Raw genomic sequence first — 17,776 nt, 5'->3', positions numbered from 1 at the left:
TCATCTATCCTTCACAGTCCATCCACTATGTCACCTGCCCCCTGACAAAGTTCCTCAAGCGCCCTTGTGGAATGAAACATGTTGGCATTCTCTGAATAGACACTAATGGTGGTGAAATACAATATGAGAGTGAGCATAACCAAGAATGAGGCCTCAATGGACAAATTACCATGTTTGGATTACCACGCCAAAGTTTTACATCAAAAATATACATTATTGTGTCTGGGCTGAACTTCTACTTGCGACTTGTGCATTTTTTCAATTTTTACTATTTTGCTTGTCTGCTGTCACAATCGTTGTGTTCTATGTTTCATTGTTATGTCACTGAATTATTCCTGAATATGTTGATATGTTCTTTTTCACCTACATTTTCAAACATTTATTATTAAATATTTCGGTACACTTATGGCCTCATAATGTTCTCTAATCTCCCTACTAGATGTAGAGTGACTCCCCCAAGAAACAAAACTTAAAGCTGGGACTTTGCTTAAGAAATAATGGGATATTGAAATAATATTACGTATGCCTTGGGGGCGTGGCCAGCAGCCGTGCAGTGATGCCGCAAGAACGTGAGCTCTCGATTGATCCTGCAATTAAGATCCCTCATCTGGTCGGTTTTCGCATGAGGACTCTAAAATCCTGTACCGGAATGTCAGGGCGAACCCCCAGGCACATAACTGCTGCGTCTTGATGAGGCATACGTGGGCACAGAGGTGGTGGCCGTGGCGCCTGGAGCACCAAGAGCATAAGCAAGATGGCAGTCGCTAGTCCGACACACCAGTAGTGAGGACCGAAGCCCTGCGGAGAACTGAAGGTGGCGACCGCTGATCCGACATGCTGAGAGTGACGGATGAAGCCGTGAGGAGACCCGAAGGTGCAATCGACAGCAAGACACCCCCAGGAGTGAGGGACGAAGCTTTGTGAGGACCCGGAAGCCCTCCGGCACAACGTGGAGTTAGACCGGGACCTTGGACGGAGGCTGACTAGCAGGTGAAAGGCAGCCCGTGTGAAGGCCTGCGAGGTGCGGCTCTGGGAGACCGCCCAGCATGGAGAAATTAGAAAGGCAGCGAACCCAGGACTGCGGCGCAGCCACGGCACGGGCTGGGCAGTGCTTGGCTGCCCAGCTCCTGCACCTTGTGCTGGATGAGGTGCACCGGAGTGCGCTCAGCAGAACCGCCCAAAAAAAGACAATCCATAAGCGGGGAAAAAGGAATGTGGTGCGTGGCTCGAGCAGACTCGAGGCACATGTTGGGGTAACATCCAAGTCAGAGTGCAACCCAGCCCCAGTTTGAACACCAGCCCCACACACTCCATTGACCTTGGCAGACAGGGGGGCTTGAGAGACCCATCCAAGACAGGGCACGACAGGGCAACACCTGCACCCCACCAACCCACACGGGTCAAGACAAGAACAGGCCCCTGGCAAGTCATTAAGCAGCTGCTTTACTAGTGGATGCAGATGTTGTTGTGCGCTGGGAATACGTGCCGTGGATATGGTCCTCTGGCCTCACAGTGGCAAACAGACTTAAACTGAAGACGCGCCTCTCAAAGGGCTCTGTGCAGCCCAAAAGACCCTTCTGATGCCTGCTCAACGTAGTAACTAAGGCAGCTCCCACTCTCCACGGTCCTAACAGTACAAAGCAGTAGACGCTGCAAATGTCACCCGGGCAACAGTGCAGCCATCAACATCAACCCCAAATAAAGGGGGAGAACAAACGGGGCACCCTCAAACCTGGACCAGCACTGACACGCTGACCCCAAGTGCGGGCAAGAGCAACAAGCAATCCCCTGACAGCTCTTGACAACACCAAGCATTGATAACCGCTTGCGCCAGGGTACTTACAACGCCTTGAAGAGCACAGTAAAATACAACCAAGATGCCAGACAAGCAACATGGTAACAAGGCTAAGCAAACGGTAATGGACACCTACGCCTGTAAGGCCAGACAAGACCCACCCTCTTCGACAGACCCTCAGCGTCTGGAGATGTGGTGGAGGTGTCTTGATCTGGCCTGCTGTGAACTGCCGCGTGCAATCTGTCCTGGGGGTCCTGCCTAAGACAAGGACATATGGGTTACAAACTATAACCCTCAATATGCACCCCCTCCCATATTCCCCTTGGGGCAACTGGACTAACCTGTTGCTTTGCAATATGGTGCTTTCCTTCCTGCTATCTCTGGCAGGGGCGCTTTATCTTCTGGCTGGCTTCTGCCTTGGGACTTTCTTGCTTTAGCAACTTCCTTCACTGTTGCCTTTGCTTTCTTCTCTTGCTGCTGCTATTCTTGCTTTCATTGTGTGTAATTCCTATCAGTTGCTTCACTGACAATTGCAGCCCAGACCTGCTGTGGCTGAAAGTCTTTAAATGTCTTTTGGCGCAATGAGCGCTATGTGGAAAGTCTTTGTGCCCTTGGGCGCGGTGCGCGCTATGTGGGAGACTTTGTGCCCTAGGGCGCGGTGCGCGCTATGTGAAAAGTCTTGGTATCAGGAACGAGTAAACTGCTGAGGATACTCTGTAGGTGTCCGGTGTGCAGAAGAGCAAGAGCCATAGTGAGGGATAGGCTCAAATGGTGTGCTGTGCTGAGCGATGATTCTGCCGGTAGCGCAAGCACCATACTGCTGCTGCTGAGGCTTTACTAATCTCTTACTGTCTTTTCCTCTACAGGTGCTGATTTCCCTGCAGACGTGGTCGCCGTGTACTGAAGGTGAAACAAGGAGGAGCCGGAGCTTCAAAGGTGCCGTGCAGCACTGGAACAAGCGGTCGGGAAAGACAGCATGCTGGTAAGTATTTGCCTCCCTTTAGTTATTTTGCTGCTGTAGTGATTCGCTTTAATCTGTGCCTTCTTTCTACAGGGCTTCAGAAAACGTGGCTAAGAACCAGCGGTGAGTGTTATGCTGCGAGATCAGTTTAACGCGAAGCGAGGGAAACTTGCACGAGTGTGGTTTAAATAGGAACCCACCCATGCACACTAAACTGCTACCTCATGAAAAGTTCCCTGGCCAGGTTGTCGGCCATTTTGGTGGTATTCAGATGGCTTTCAGGGTGGCCATGTTGGGTGGGGGTCTCGGGATCCAGGAAGATTAGCAACTTTAGTATGCCAAGAGAGCCATAATGCAGCCCAATCTTTGCTTTTCTTGGTGTACCTGGCTCCAGTTATGGTGTTTGTGGCTTTGTGTGGGTGATTCCTGCTGGTGCTAATGGTGATCATGACAGACACGGAAGGCAGAGCCAGATGAAATAATATCCGTATAATAAGCTTGCCGAAGGGAGAGGAGGGCAGAGACACCACCAACTATATCGAAAACCTGCTGATGCAAGAGGTTGGACCCGCCAATTTATCACAGGGCTTCACGGTAGAGAGAGCTCAAAGATCCCTGTCCAAAAAAAACCTTCAGGTGCACCACCAAGGCCGGTGCTAGCCAGAATCATGAACTTCAAGGGAAGGCGGCACAATCATCAGAAACTCTTTGAGGCTGGCAATTTACCCAGATTACACAGTGCTAGTGCAAAAGCGCAGGGCAATGGTCGGCATGACGAAAGAACGCTTCAGAAAAGCGAACTTGAGACATATGCTCCTGTTCCCGGTTAAATTAAAAGTGCTACATAACTGAAGATACTACTTTTTCAAGACCACCACTGAAGCACACACTTGGATGGACGAAAAGGGCATACCCCAATTAGCAGTCAGGCACAACAATGATAACATTTATTTATGTTGCACTGTAGCCCACAGGCATCAGGGCACATACATTTAGACCAAGACAGACATATTATGAAACAGGACAACTGGGTGCTATGTATTTGTCTTGAGTATCCATCAATTATTTAAAGATAGCCATCTTGAATGCTTTCCTAAAAGCTGGGCAGTGGCTCTCTTGCCTAAGTACCTAGGCAGTCGGTTCCATATTTGATCGCCTCTTACTGTACGGGATCTGCCTAATCCATTTTATTGCTTGGAGGGTGGGCAAGCAATTTGCCCCAATGCTTCGGATCTCAACGAGCAGCCAGTAATGTAATGGGATATCTGTTCCCTCAAATAGACGGGAGACTGTCCGAAAAGACATCGATGGACTATAGTCATGGCTTTGAAAAAAATCCGGTCCTTGAGTGTTAGCCAATGAAGGGCTCTTCGGTCTGCTGTAATATGTTCCCTTCTAGTTTTCTTCTTTACAATTCTTATATCGCTGTTCTGTATGGTCTGACATCGAGTAATGCACCCATTATTTGCTCCTATCATCAAGGCATTTCCGTAATCCAGCTTAGATAGTTTTGTGGCTCTTGCTATAGTGGCACTATCTTTTTCATTCAGATAGGGCCTGATATAATTTAATAGTCATAGGTACTATTGACAACTTCTGTTCAAAATATTAACAAGGGATTCTGCGCTTAATGACGCTTCTAGGTAAATTCCTAGAGTCTTTACTTTTTCAAGGACTCGTATGGGGGAGTTTTTAACCTGGAATGTCTTGTATTCCATACCTAGTTTGGCCCGTGCCTGTCATGATCCAAAGATCATCAACTCAGTCTTGCTCCCGGTTAAGCACATCCAATTGGCTTTTATCAGGCCTCAATGATGTTCTAGGTAGATTCAATTTTACGAGAGTCTATGTCATAGCTGCCACTCAGCTCAATCACCAGCCGAGTGTCATCTGCATAGTTCGTAAAGAAAGCTTCGGTGTTATCAAGCACTGTGCAAAGACATCTGAGGTACAGTTTGAAAAGCAGGGGTGACAGACTGGCCCCCTGCGGGACTCCACAATTGATGGGTGTCGGAAGTGAGAAGTTTTTCCCGCAGTTGATTTTTAATCTTTGATCAGGCAAAAAGGACACGACCCAACTGATAGCCTTTGCCAAACGGCCACCCACATGTTCTAATGACCATTGAAGTTGTTTGTAATCTAGTAAATCAAAGGCCGCGGACGAGTCAAGCAATACCAGCATGCCCGCTTTGCCTTTGTCCATGATGCTAAGCATATGGGTCTGAAGGTCTAACATAGCTGTTTCTATGCTATGAGCCATTCTAAAGCCTGACGGTTGTTTATGCAAGATATAATTCGATTCCACAAATGCTTGCAGCTGAGACGCAACCACTTTGTCCAGAATTTTCAATAGGAAATTACAATTAGTAATTGGACATAGGTTATTCGGGTCCTTCTGATCCAAACCTGGTTTTTTAACTAGCGGCGTGACTGTGACTTTTTTGATGGCCTCTGGTATATGACAATCTCTGAATGAGGCATTTACCAGTCGTGTGAGGAAGGGTATAAAGATGTCTCTGTGTTCTAAGATCATCTTAAATGACAATATATTTTCCACACATGACGTAGGTCTCATAGATGTCAAAAGGGACCTCATGTCCTCTGTTGTAACAGGTCTGAAGTCATGTTTTTCTGCCAATCTCTGTGCCTGTGAATCTCTCAGCGTGGTTTGCCAATCCAGGGCCATAACCTCAGAGGTCCTGATTGCTTTTCGTGCTTTCATAATTTTAGCAGTGAAAGTCTCCTGGACATTTACACACTCTTCTTGTGATAGTTGGAAAGGAGGGGACAGAGCCTTTGGTTTTTATAGGGATCTCAAGATCTCGAACAGTTTACTAGTAGAATTGGATGCTGTGCTTATTTTTTCATTATAAAGGTTTTTCTTTGACTCACTGATATTTTGTTTATAGCGTAACTCCACTTCTTTCCATTTATTCTTGTTGTCAGTCTTAGGTTGTTTTATCCATCTTGTTTCCAGTCTTCTCTACTCCATTTCTAAACTGGCTAGTTGGGGATTGAACCATTTTCGATGGTTTATATTCGCCCTGACTAGTTTACACCTAGCCGGGACCATCTGATTGACCAGATCTTGCATTAGTGTGTTGTATATCAAGACTATATTTTCGCATACGTCTGCATCAGTTGTTCGTGCCATAATGTCCTTAATACACTGTGCTAGATGTTCTGATGTGATTTTATTAAAGTTCCTATTCAGGATTCTTTTATGTTCATTATTCACTTTGGGCACTAGTTTTTGTGTTGTTACTGAGAAGTTCACCTTGTAATGGTCGGACCATATAGATGGTGTGGTCCCTTCCATTTTAATGCCAAGGTTACAAGATACCACCCGGTCAAGCTGGTTGTTATTAGGTGTGGTTGGTTCATTGTTACAGACCTTGAAGTCTGTATCATTAAGGGCTTTTTCCAGTATCAAGGCCTCTTTATCCTTGGCGTCTCCCCTCCACCGGTTTAGGTCACCCAAGAATAAGGTAGCTGGGTTGGGTGTTCTTGAGATTGTGTAGCAGCTGAATTATTTCCTCATTAAAATCTACCATAGGTGACGGTGGTCTAATATCACTATGATATTTGTACAGCTGTTATTTGTGGGAGTGAATTTTAGATGGAGAATTTCACATCCCTGACAATAACTTGCGAACGTACAGATATTATTTCTTGCTATGATCGCCACACACCCTCCCTCTCCATGTTCTCTGTTCTTACAGTAAATAGTATAACCTTCTGGTACTGCCATCTCAATCATGGGCCCACTCGAAGCAAAGTATATCAATGTTGTTATCGATGATAAGATCATGTATACTCTGGGCATGATTGTTCAGTGATCTCGTATTAAGAAAGCACATTTTTATTTATTTGCTAGTAACCAACTCCTGTGAGGTCATTGAACCTGTCCTCATATGTGCAGCACTTGTTAGCTCTTTTTGGTTTAGGTACCCTAGTTGGTGAAGGCTGCGCTCTAGAAATCCTTTAATATAACATAACATTTAGCTTTATATTTGGCCTCGGGCAACAAGGATTTGTAGGGGGAATCACTGAAGTCCAGGCTATATAATTGTACAAAATTAGATGGAGCAAAAAAGTGTATTAATGATAACGTTTACTCTTGGGCCCATCTGACTCCAAAATAAAATCTTAGGCCCTCATCATGAGTACGGCGGTATATGGTAAAAGTGGAATTACTGCAACGTTCACCACACCGCTGAAAAAGGATTTGGCACTAATTCCGCTGGTAGAATTAACCCATACAGAGTTAGCCCCAGCACACATTCTGCTGGCGGAATTACAGTTAAGAGTGAAAACAGTATTTTGTCCATATCACAAGTCAAAATACCAACGATATACTGCTGACAATTGGCTGTAATTCTGCCTAAAAGGTGGAGGTAAATGCATACAGGTGATGGAAAACAAGTCACAGGTGCACTCAAACTCTGAAAGACTACAAAAGGCCTGCACCTGACCCAAGCACACTTTCCAACAACATGCCGCCACCAGCTATCGCAGACTGGTACATGCAGCTCCTCCTCCTGCTCCAGATTGAGCTGCAGAGACAGGAACAGCAGCACAGGGCACAGAGAAGAGTAGGAGAAGCCATGTAAAGCAAGGGCACATAACCCGGGTCAGGCCCTCACCCTGGACATTAACTGACATCCAGCTCATTACCCTGTACCGGATGAACAGGGAGACCATTGTAGAGCTACTCTCCCTGCTCCATGACAACACACAGAGCAGGATTTACATCAGAAAATCCTTACCCCCACTGCAGAAGCTTGTTTCGGGCCTACATTTCCTTGAAACTGGCACCTACCAGCACACTGTGGGCTCACCACCCCGGCACAGATAAATGCCACAAAAGTATGTTAATATGCAGCAGACCACTTGACCAAAGTAATTGCCACTCTGGACGGTACCCATGTGGCATTGGTCCCCCCCAGGCATCCAAAGAGGCATTCCACATCCACAACAGGAAGCAGTATCACCCCATGAATGTCCAGGTCACCTGCAATGCTGTGTTTGTGATACACAATGGTATGGTCCTGCAGAATAGCACACTGCCTGCACATATGGAGAGCCACAGCGGCAAACAGACCCACTGGACTAGGACATGCATGACAATGCAATAGTATGTCGGCAATGCATTCAAGTTTGTTTGTTTGTTTTATTATTTATGCGCACCAGACCCGAGGGTATCAGAGCGCAGTAAGCAATACACACACAAAGACTGCTGGAACAACAATGCAATTGAACACATACCTACACATCAAATGTCACAGTTCAACACTGCAGGCAGACAATGCAACACTTGCAGAAAGTAATGGCATGTACTCTGGAAACCATGGGCCTCATTAGGACCCGGGCGGTAAGGGAACAACGATGCCGGTAAAGGATTACTGGCATTGCTTACCGCTCCGTACGATCATGACCGGCCAATCCGCTATTAGCGGCACCGTAATTAACGGTGCCTCTAATAGCGGCATGGGCGCGGGCACGCGACCCTCCATGTCGGCAATACCGGCATGGCGTAAACAGGAGGACATCACAAGTCAGGCAGCCATCCAAATAACGGCCCACTGAAGGCCGAAAAGTACCTTACCGGCATGGAGCAAATACTGGCATCGCGGACCACCCGTAAACGGCCATGTGCAGTGTTCCCAACTGCCACAGGTGCACACAATCAGCACAGGTGGAGGAAATATAGACTGAGCCAGCACAAAAGGAGCACACGCCCACCCCTTCCCACAGCCAGTCACACACCAAAATGATTCCCATTCTACTAGCAATGCTGGGGCTGGAGGACATGATTGCAGTGGAACTCGAGCTACAACAACAACAGCAACAACAATAACAACAGGCAGCAGAGAGGAGACGCAGGAGGAGAATGAGGGTTAGGCAGGCACAGCATGCCCCACCAGTGCAGCCAGTGGTACCACGCAGGAAGGCCCCAATCCCTCGCATCAGAGCCAGCCCCTACAACCTAACCCCTGAGCAGATCCACACCCTGTACCGTCTGGACTGGGACACCATCACCACCATTGTGGACATGATACATGACGACATTGTCAGCCTGATTGAAACACGCACTGCCATCCCACCCCTACTGAAGGTAGTGTCTGTGCTCCACTTCCTGGCCACAGGCACCTACCAGCACACAGTGGGGCACATGCATGGCATATCACAACCATTATTCTTACGTACGCTGAACCAAGTGCTTGATGCCCTCCTGAAGCACACAGGCGACCACATTTACTTACCACGGACTGCCCAGGAGATCTCAAACACCAAAGTTGGTTTCCATTCACTGGCCGGCATCCCTGGTTGCATTGGCGCCATCGACTGCACCCATGTGGAATTGGTGGTCCCACATGCCATGGAGGTAGGGTACCGCAACCATAAATTATACCACTCCATCAACGTGCAAATGGTATGTGACTCAAACAAGATCATCACACATTGTTGTGCCCGATTCCTCGGATCAACCCATGATTCAATGGTCCTGGGGAACTCCACGATACCACGCTACATGGAGCGACATGCAAGCAGAGATCCTGGCTTCTCGGTGAGTTGCATGTTAGGCTCATGGAAATGCGACGTGGGTAGGTGATTGGGGGAGAGATGCATAGTACACCTGGCTGAGATGGGGGGATGCATACTTCAACTGGCTGAGATGGGGGGGAGAGATGCATACTTCCCCTGGCTGAGATTGGGAGGGGAGAGATGCATACTTCACCTGGCTGTGAGTGCCTGAGAGAATGGACCATGCTCATACCCCAAAGCAGGCCAGACCGGACCAGACACCTGACCACATAATGCAAGATGTAAGCTGCCTTATCATGTGAATGATGCAGTGTCACAACCATTCCATAGCCATCTACATGTGCACTGTAGTCAATCAGACCGTATCCCCCGCAACACAATGCAGCTACAAGCAATTAGTATGGCCAATACACAGCACCAAATACCATCAACAGAAAGGACCGTCCTCCATTACTGCGTACAAAGGAGTTACATGAGGGCCAAATACATTAATACACCACTACACTGACACAGAGGTGCAACAAAACTGCATGTCACCAATTGTTGTGCATAGTGATATCATCATGAGGCTGCCATCAACGGTGAAAGGATGAGCAAGCATACAAATGACTGCACATCAGCCAGATCCTGGTAACAACCGGCGTGGACTAACACAGTGCATGAGCACTCACAAGGAGCACGACCCCCATGCGCCCACTAGACGATGGCATGCACACCTGTCCATAAGTGGAATACACACATAGCAGTCACATTGTGTGTATCCATTCATGCATGGAAATGTGGTTGCAATCAGGAAATAAATGCATGCTACGGTGTCATTGATAAAGGTCCCATATGATGTGATGACTTACACATATACATTGTTGCCCACATGCAGGTGATGCAGGCTATCCCCTGAAGAGGTGGCTCCTTACCCCAGTCTGGAACCCACAGAACAGGCACGAGGAGGACTACAATCGTGCGCATACACGTACCCGTGTGGTGATTGAGCAGACATTTGGCCTCTTGAAGGCACGGTTTCGCTGCCTCAGCAGGTCTGGTGGTGCACTCCTATACCGCCATGAGAAGGTGGCCAAGATCGTCATGGCATGTGTCATGCTACACAATATGTGCATCAGACGGAATGTGCCTATGCCCCCTGACGCTGAACTGCAACCACCTGACGATGAGGATGAGGAGGGTGGAGATGGGGCTGCACTTCAGGGAGGCAGCGATGCACAGGAGGGGCGTACCATGCGTCAGACTCTGATCAACCAATGTTTCTAGCACACATGGATGGGGAGTGTGACATGGAGGTGGCACTCAGGGCACTGGGTGTGTCAGGGACATGGACACTGTAGACTGTTCACCAATAAAGCACACGTACACAATAAGCATTGTCCGCACATGTGAATTATGATTTCCCAACAGGTGTATTAAAGAAATATAACAAAGTGTGCAAGCCCTCCACCCCACACACCCTCTCCCCCCCTGAAATCCCCCACACACCCTCTACCCTCTCCCCCCTCAACTCCCCACACACCCTCTCCCCCCTCCCCCCTCAACTCCCCCACACACCCTCTCCCCCCTCCCCCTAAACTCCCCCACACACCCTCTCCCCTCTACCCCCTCAACTCCCCCACACACCCTCTCTCCCCTCCCCCTCAACTCCCCCACACACCCTCTCCCCCCACCCCCTGCCCCCTTGACTTCCCCACACATGGTGTGCAGTAGTGTGCAACATTAGTCCACATGGCACCAATATGCCTGGCTGTACCTACAGCCCTCCCCCTCCGCCAGCACCAGGTGCACCCCTGTCCGATCTGCGCAGATTCCGGGCAGACCTACGCACGGGGCTGGTCCTGGTTGAACTTGCATTGGAAGATGTCCCAGGTTGTTCTGGCAACTGTGGTGGACGCATGGCCTGCATTGCTGCCACCATTTCGGAGAGGACCTGCCGCACTGCTGCCAATTCGGCACAAATGTCCTTTGAGGTGGTCTCGATTGCTGTTTTCAGGGATGCAGCACATTCCCTAATGTTATCCCTTGCCCGGCCACATTCCGTTATATGCTGTGTCAACAGCCCTGTGAGCTCCTCCTGGCGCCTCTGAATGGCCCTGATCCCCTCTTGGCTGGTAGGAACTGTGGTGGATGTGTGAGGGGTTTCCAACATGCTTTCTTCCTCATGCACTGTTGGCGTTGGGCTTGAACTTGCGGGCTATGAATCACCAGGAGACAGCATGTGCATGCTGCTGTTCTGCAAGCTGCATGGGGAGTGTTGTGGGGAATGCAGGGGGCCTGTGGCGGGTGTTGCACCATGCAGCTGAACATCTGCCTCATCGTCCGAGACGCCTGCTGTGGCAGCTGTCTCACCCACTGTGCTGCTGGCAGCCGATGCAGTGCCTTCTGCCACTGGCTCCTAGGTGCTGGTGGCTGGTGTGGGTGCTGTTGTGGGGGCCGTAGTGCACATTGGTGCTGTGGCCTCTGGGGTTTTCTTGGCCTTCCGCATTGGTGCAGATTGGCCTCTACCTCTTGAAGTCGAGGGGCGGTGTTCTCCCTCCTCGCCCCTGGCCTTCTTTTATGGTGTAGCATCATCTTCCCTTGTGTCCTCGTCACCGCTGTCTGAATGCGTGCCTGTGGGGGACCAATAGAGGGAGAGGGTTAGTGATGGGTCTACAGGCATCGGGCATGCATTGGGGTGGCTGCATTCATATGGAATGGCAGATGATTAACATTGGGGGAGTGATATACGGGTTGCTTGGCTTCTGGGTGGGTGATGCATGGAGGCGTCTGTGTTGAAACACATATGGGGTGCATTATGCATGTGGACAAGATGATGCTGTGCACTGCCTGTAGGCAGTCTTGTACATATATGTCTGGTGGACCCTGCTCTACATCATTGCACTGTCAGTTCAGGTGGACATCATCATGTTGGTATTAGCATTGTTTCATTTGGGACACCTGCCTGCATCGGCCGATGACGGGGCTCCTTGCTCCATGTCCCCTACTCCCTCGATTGCCTCTGTCCCTATAGTGCTGGCGCAGATCTCCTCACATGGTTGCAACTTGATGGGAGAGTCCGCACCTCCGCCTGAGGCCATCCCCAGGTTACGGTTGGCGGAGAGGATGCTCCACACGCGTAAACGCAGATCGTCCCAGCGCTTACGGACATCTTTGGGAGTGCGGGGTGTGGTGCCAACGGCACTTACTTTCTGGGCGACCTCTGCCCATATTTGTTTCTTGCGCTGCACTGCAGGGCGGGACATGTCGGGGGAGAACACAACATCTGCATGTTCCTGCAGCATCTCCGCCAGCATGGTCAGCTCCTCTCGGGAGAAGCGCTCCTTGCGCAGGCAATCTGTGAATTATTTGACAGCTTTCGGCATGGTGAGATGCAGCAGGTTGTGTTGGAGGTGTGGTAGTGTTCTGGGGGTCAGATGGCTCCTGGTTGTGGTGGATGGCAATGGATTGTGTTTTTAAAGATGGCCACCGTGCTCTTTACCGTTCCTGTGCGATGACGCTACTTCCGGTTCTGCTTATTAGCGGTGACCGCTAATAGCGGTTACCGCTATTAGAGATGACCGCTATTAGCGGTCACCGCTAATGACGATGGCTTGGATGCCGGTGGGGCTATTTGCACTACATACGAGGCCGGAAAGGGTGATTTTTCACCCTTTTACGGCATAGCGGTGGGGTCATTACCGGCATGGCGCAAAGCTTGTGCCCGCGTACTTGTAATAGACCGCTTTTACCTGTCTATTGCCAGCACGGACACGGTAATTGCTCCATGGTGGTAATGACCGGTACTTACCACCCGGGTCGTAATGAGGCCCCATGTATCTGAAGTGTGGCGGGTCAGAAGAACAACACCGACTCTCAGAGGTCATGATCTACAATCTTTTATTAAAGTAATGATTTAAGACCTAACTTTCACTATGTCTTTGGATGGTCCCTACCTATTTTACTAAGGTGCTTGTTTGTCAGTCGTTAATATCCAGAGAAATACATTTGCTGTCCAAAACGACCCTAACTGACCCTATCACCAAGTAAACTAACTTACGTTTAGTACCATTCCTAAATATACAGTTCGCAATAGTCTCTTGTGACTGCATGCATTAGTTGCTTCATTTCCCAGAGGGAGAGAGAACTTGAGCTTTCTTTCTTCACTTGGATTGCCTTTTGGCTGTCTCTTCAGTAGAAACTTCAGTGTGCTCTTCTGGGGGAATATGATCTTTAGTGGTTTTCACACTTGTGTTATAATACTTCCAACTTTCTTGAATCCCATGATTCTGTATGTGGCTTTGTGCATAGACTCATGGCCATATCTTTCTTTCTCTTCAGTACTATGCTGTTCATGTTCAGGATAACAAGTTATTTTCCCGTTTTCCCAGGATGTTTTCACCCACTGGCTCCCTGTCATGATTCCTGCCCCTCATGTCCCCAGCCCTCCAAGATGTCAGGCTGGAGCCAGGCCACGGTCACCTACATGGCCCGCAAGGGCCTCTCCATCCCTCCAAAGACCCACTTGGAGTCAGACTTGGCGCTTGTGGCACCAGACTCACTCACTCCCATAGGATAACATTGGGGATTGGACTTGTAGTGCATTGATGGGGACAAGATGGATGCCCCCACATATTTCGGTTCCCAGAACTGCATGTGCGGTCTAGTCTTTTGGGTGTGGTTCAGCCCAGAGGCACCTGGGATACCCAGAGACTATTTAAGCCACACCCAGGCTGAGAAACATGCTTTGCGTTTTCTACACCTGCAGCATGACACTCACCGTGTTCGGATCAGTCTCTAGTAGGTCTGCATCTTTCTTCTGCGCTCAGCTCCTGCAAGAACAAGAACACTGTTAGGAACAGCCTTACCTTGCAGCGCTTCTGCCCATCAGTCATCGTTCCTTCTGGTCTGCAGACATCTTCGGCGGTGTCATTCCCATCCCGGGACGCCGCTTCCTAAGGAAAAGGGAAAAGAACAGAAAAAAGGCATTAGTAAGCATTCTGCAAATCTTTGCTTATTTTTAAATACTGTACGAGCTTCAAACGCTTACCTGAATCCCAGCCGCTCTGGGGGAACTCTGTCTCCGGAACTTCTCATCCATCTGCAAGAGGGAAAAGACACTCCAGGTTAGCGTATAAAACATCTAGAGGCGCCGCATACCGCGCTTAACCACCGCATTTGTTCTTCATAACCAGCATCCACGCTGAAAACATTGCGGCACCTAAAAGACACAGAAAAAGAACTCAGTTCAATGCAAATACTAAAGGGGTGCCTCGCACATCGTGCTCTCACTCACCTTCAGCGCTACTCATCTCAGCAGCACGCTACCATTCCCGGACGCCGGCCATCATCTAAGGAAAGAAAGGAACGAAGTTAGAGAACTGTTCAAAAGACTCATTATACTTACCTGTCGGACTCTTGCCAGTGAAGTAACTAGGCAGCAACAAGCCCGCATTAATCAACGCGTCCCTGCGCTGAAGGCAGGACGGAGAGCACACTATCCAAGAAAACAAGGTGAGCTGTGGATCAAAGGGAAGGGTTGGACCTTGGGGAAGAAGGGGTTCAAGCACACAGAGACAATAGGGAGTTAAACTCTACCAATCCTGTGTTTCAGGCCCAGTCTCCAGTCGAATAGCCTCTAGGGAAGAGTTTGAGGTCGTAAGAGGTCAGAACAGGCTGAGTGACATCCCCGTGGATACCAGGTGAGCGTTACACTCCCTTTTTCATTACTCAGTTTTTCTACAATCTTTTCTCTTGGGTCACAACCTTTATTTATTTTTGTTACGTTCCCCCTTTCCCAGGGTATCTTCATTCACTGGCTCTCTTTCCCATTGCCCAGCTTTTCATCACCCTTCCGTCTTGGTTCATAACCTTTATATACATATATATGTTTGTTATGTTCCCCTTTTCCCATGGTATCTTCATCCACTGGCTCTCTTTCCCATTGGCAAAAAACATTGTTAAAGGAACATTATGGTTAAGTTGCACTAGCAAAAACCCATGCAATTCAATGGACAAACTTTGTTACAGGGACGTTATGGTTACAGGTAAAACTGAAAACCCCCCGAAATTCGACACTTATGGTAAGCTAAGCAACCATAACTCATGCCTCCAGTGTGCACTGCAAGGACTAACAACCATGACATCAAAGATGCCATCACAAATCTCATTCATGACATCACTGATGACATCAAATGTGCATTTAGTTTTAATAGGAAGCGACATGGTGCAGACAATGGCTACGTTTGCACATGAGTTCCTTCATGTACAGTGAAGAAGTGTGTAATAAAATGGTGTGTATAGCAATGCATTCCTCCATGACCTACTTCTCTCATGATAGTTCTTCCATTATTCTTTGATAGTTTTCTCCCACCATTTTCTCTCACCATTACAATAACAATCCCTTGTGGAGGCTTCCTATTAAAACTAAATGCACATGTGATGTCATCAGCGATGTCATGAATGAGATTTGTGAAGGCATCTTTGATGTCATGGGTGTTAGTCCTTGCAGTGCACACTGGTGGCACTGCAAGGTGGCACAGTCACTCAGACCTACACAGACCTGCACAGATACACATACACTGGTGGGGGTCTGTGCAAAGTGAATTAGCGACTTTCATAAGATATCACTCTGTTTTCTATACAATCAGTCATATCGCACACGGTACACAAACACTGCAGGGGGCCTCTGAATATTATTGACCAGTATGTCACAAATGCATGTGACATGCCTGGGTAGGTTGGGCTAAAAGAGTGTATGTTGAAACCATTTCTAGAAGAAATTGGGTGTATTTCACTTTTCGCAATGGTGCAATGGCTAAAAGTGGTGTTGTACAGTGCGTCTGCAACTACGACCAACCATTTCACTGTGGCTGAATATGCACAGTAGTGGAGAAAATTATGAACGTCCCTTCCTGTCACCCGCAACAGCAACAGTCCCCGTTGTCCCAATGTCATAGGAAGCTTGCAGAAAAAGGGAATAAACACACGTGTGTTTACCCAAGGATGACGACGGGCTTGGCCGGATGTTAGGCAGAAACCTGTGCAGTTCCCTTAGGGACCACTGCAAAAGACTTAAGACTACAGGTGTTTGACAGTAAATCCACTTGGTAGCAGTCTGTACCACACAGATTCACTTGGTAGCTGTGGATGAGCAGTCAGACTTCCCTCAAGAAGAGTTAGACAGTATATAGAGTATACACAATAGGTACAGAGATACAGTAGCACAAGCAAACACTGACCAGAGCTTTGGTGTAAAAGTATATACTTATTTATTTAAAGACACACTTGTAAATTACACTAGTATAAAGAGAAAAGTAAATTCAGCACACAGTCACTATTATATATATATACAACCCTAATTACTTATTAGACAAGTCTTAGTGAGAAACACCACTTATTTTCAGACAGAGGTGAGCGCTTAACATAAGATGACACTCTAATAAGTTATTAAAAAGGCAGGGAAAAAGGCAGAGTTATGGAAGTACACAAATTCCAATACTTTTAAAAGAACCACAGTAAGGCAGGATAGGCAGAGTTCTACTGAAGAGCAAGGAAGTCAATTGCAAGGCCCACTCTTGGAGAGAGCAAACAGAAGGGGTCCAGGTTCACACAGTGGGGTTATGCCCAAAGAGTCTTGTAGATAGTTTGCACACAAAGAATGAAATTAAAGTCAGGAAAAGTTAGCTAGGTTGTCCCAGGCCAGCCCAGGTTAGAAAGTCAAGGCTTTATTGTCACCCCGAACGATCTGTCGCAAGGGAAGCCAGGCGGGACACAGTACCTTAAGTGTGAAGGGAGCTCCAGCGGGGGCAGTTGTTCCTGACAGCGGGTGCAAGTCGGTGTTTCGTCGAGAGGAAGAGGAGGTCTCGCCGTGGAGGAAAGATGAAGGTCGTTGCACTGCCAGGGAAGAAACCAGCCGCGGAGTTCTTCGGTTAAAAGTTACTACCCTTCTCTTTGTGGTAGTGGTAAACCGTGGTGTTCCGGTTGCCGGGGTGCTTGGCACGGGCAAGGCGGCCACAAGATGCTCCAGGAAGGTGAAAAGAAGGCAAAACCGGTTATCCCCACCAGTCAAAGGAAGAAGACTCTCTGGACTGGAGATCTCCTCTGTCGTCGGGAAAAGTGGTGAGACGGTTCAGCAGGGCTCCACCGGTGGTGTTGTCGTTGCAGGTCAGCTCAGCTTCTCCCTCCTCGGATTCTTAGGTCCTGTGGTGACTTCTGAAGTTCCAGTCCCCAAAGCCCTGCTTTTAAGCAGCAAACCCCAATTCATTCAGCCTAGCTGTCAATCAAACATGCTAAGTGGTGAGCCGGCAGGCTCACCACTTGGGCCAATCACACAAGAGTGCGATTTGAGTTGCCAAGGCAACTCAGTCCAGGGTGCCTAAACCCCCTCCCACACCCTCTGTGGTACCCAGACAGAGTGGCACCACGTTTGGAGGTTTCTGTGGAGAAGCCCGCCAAAAAGTGGAACAAAGGGCTCGACTTGGGTTGGAGTC

This window comes from Ambystoma mexicanum, chromosome 7p (genome assembly GCF_040938575.1).
Source record: "Ambystoma mexicanum isolate Mex_15411 chromosome 7p, UKY_AmexF1_1, whole genome shotgun sequence".
Classification (NCBI taxonomy): domain Eukaryota; kingdom Metazoa; phylum Chordata; class Amphibia; order Caudata; family Ambystomatidae; genus Ambystoma; species Ambystoma mexicanum.
This window is presented reverse-complemented; position numbering follows the sequence as displayed.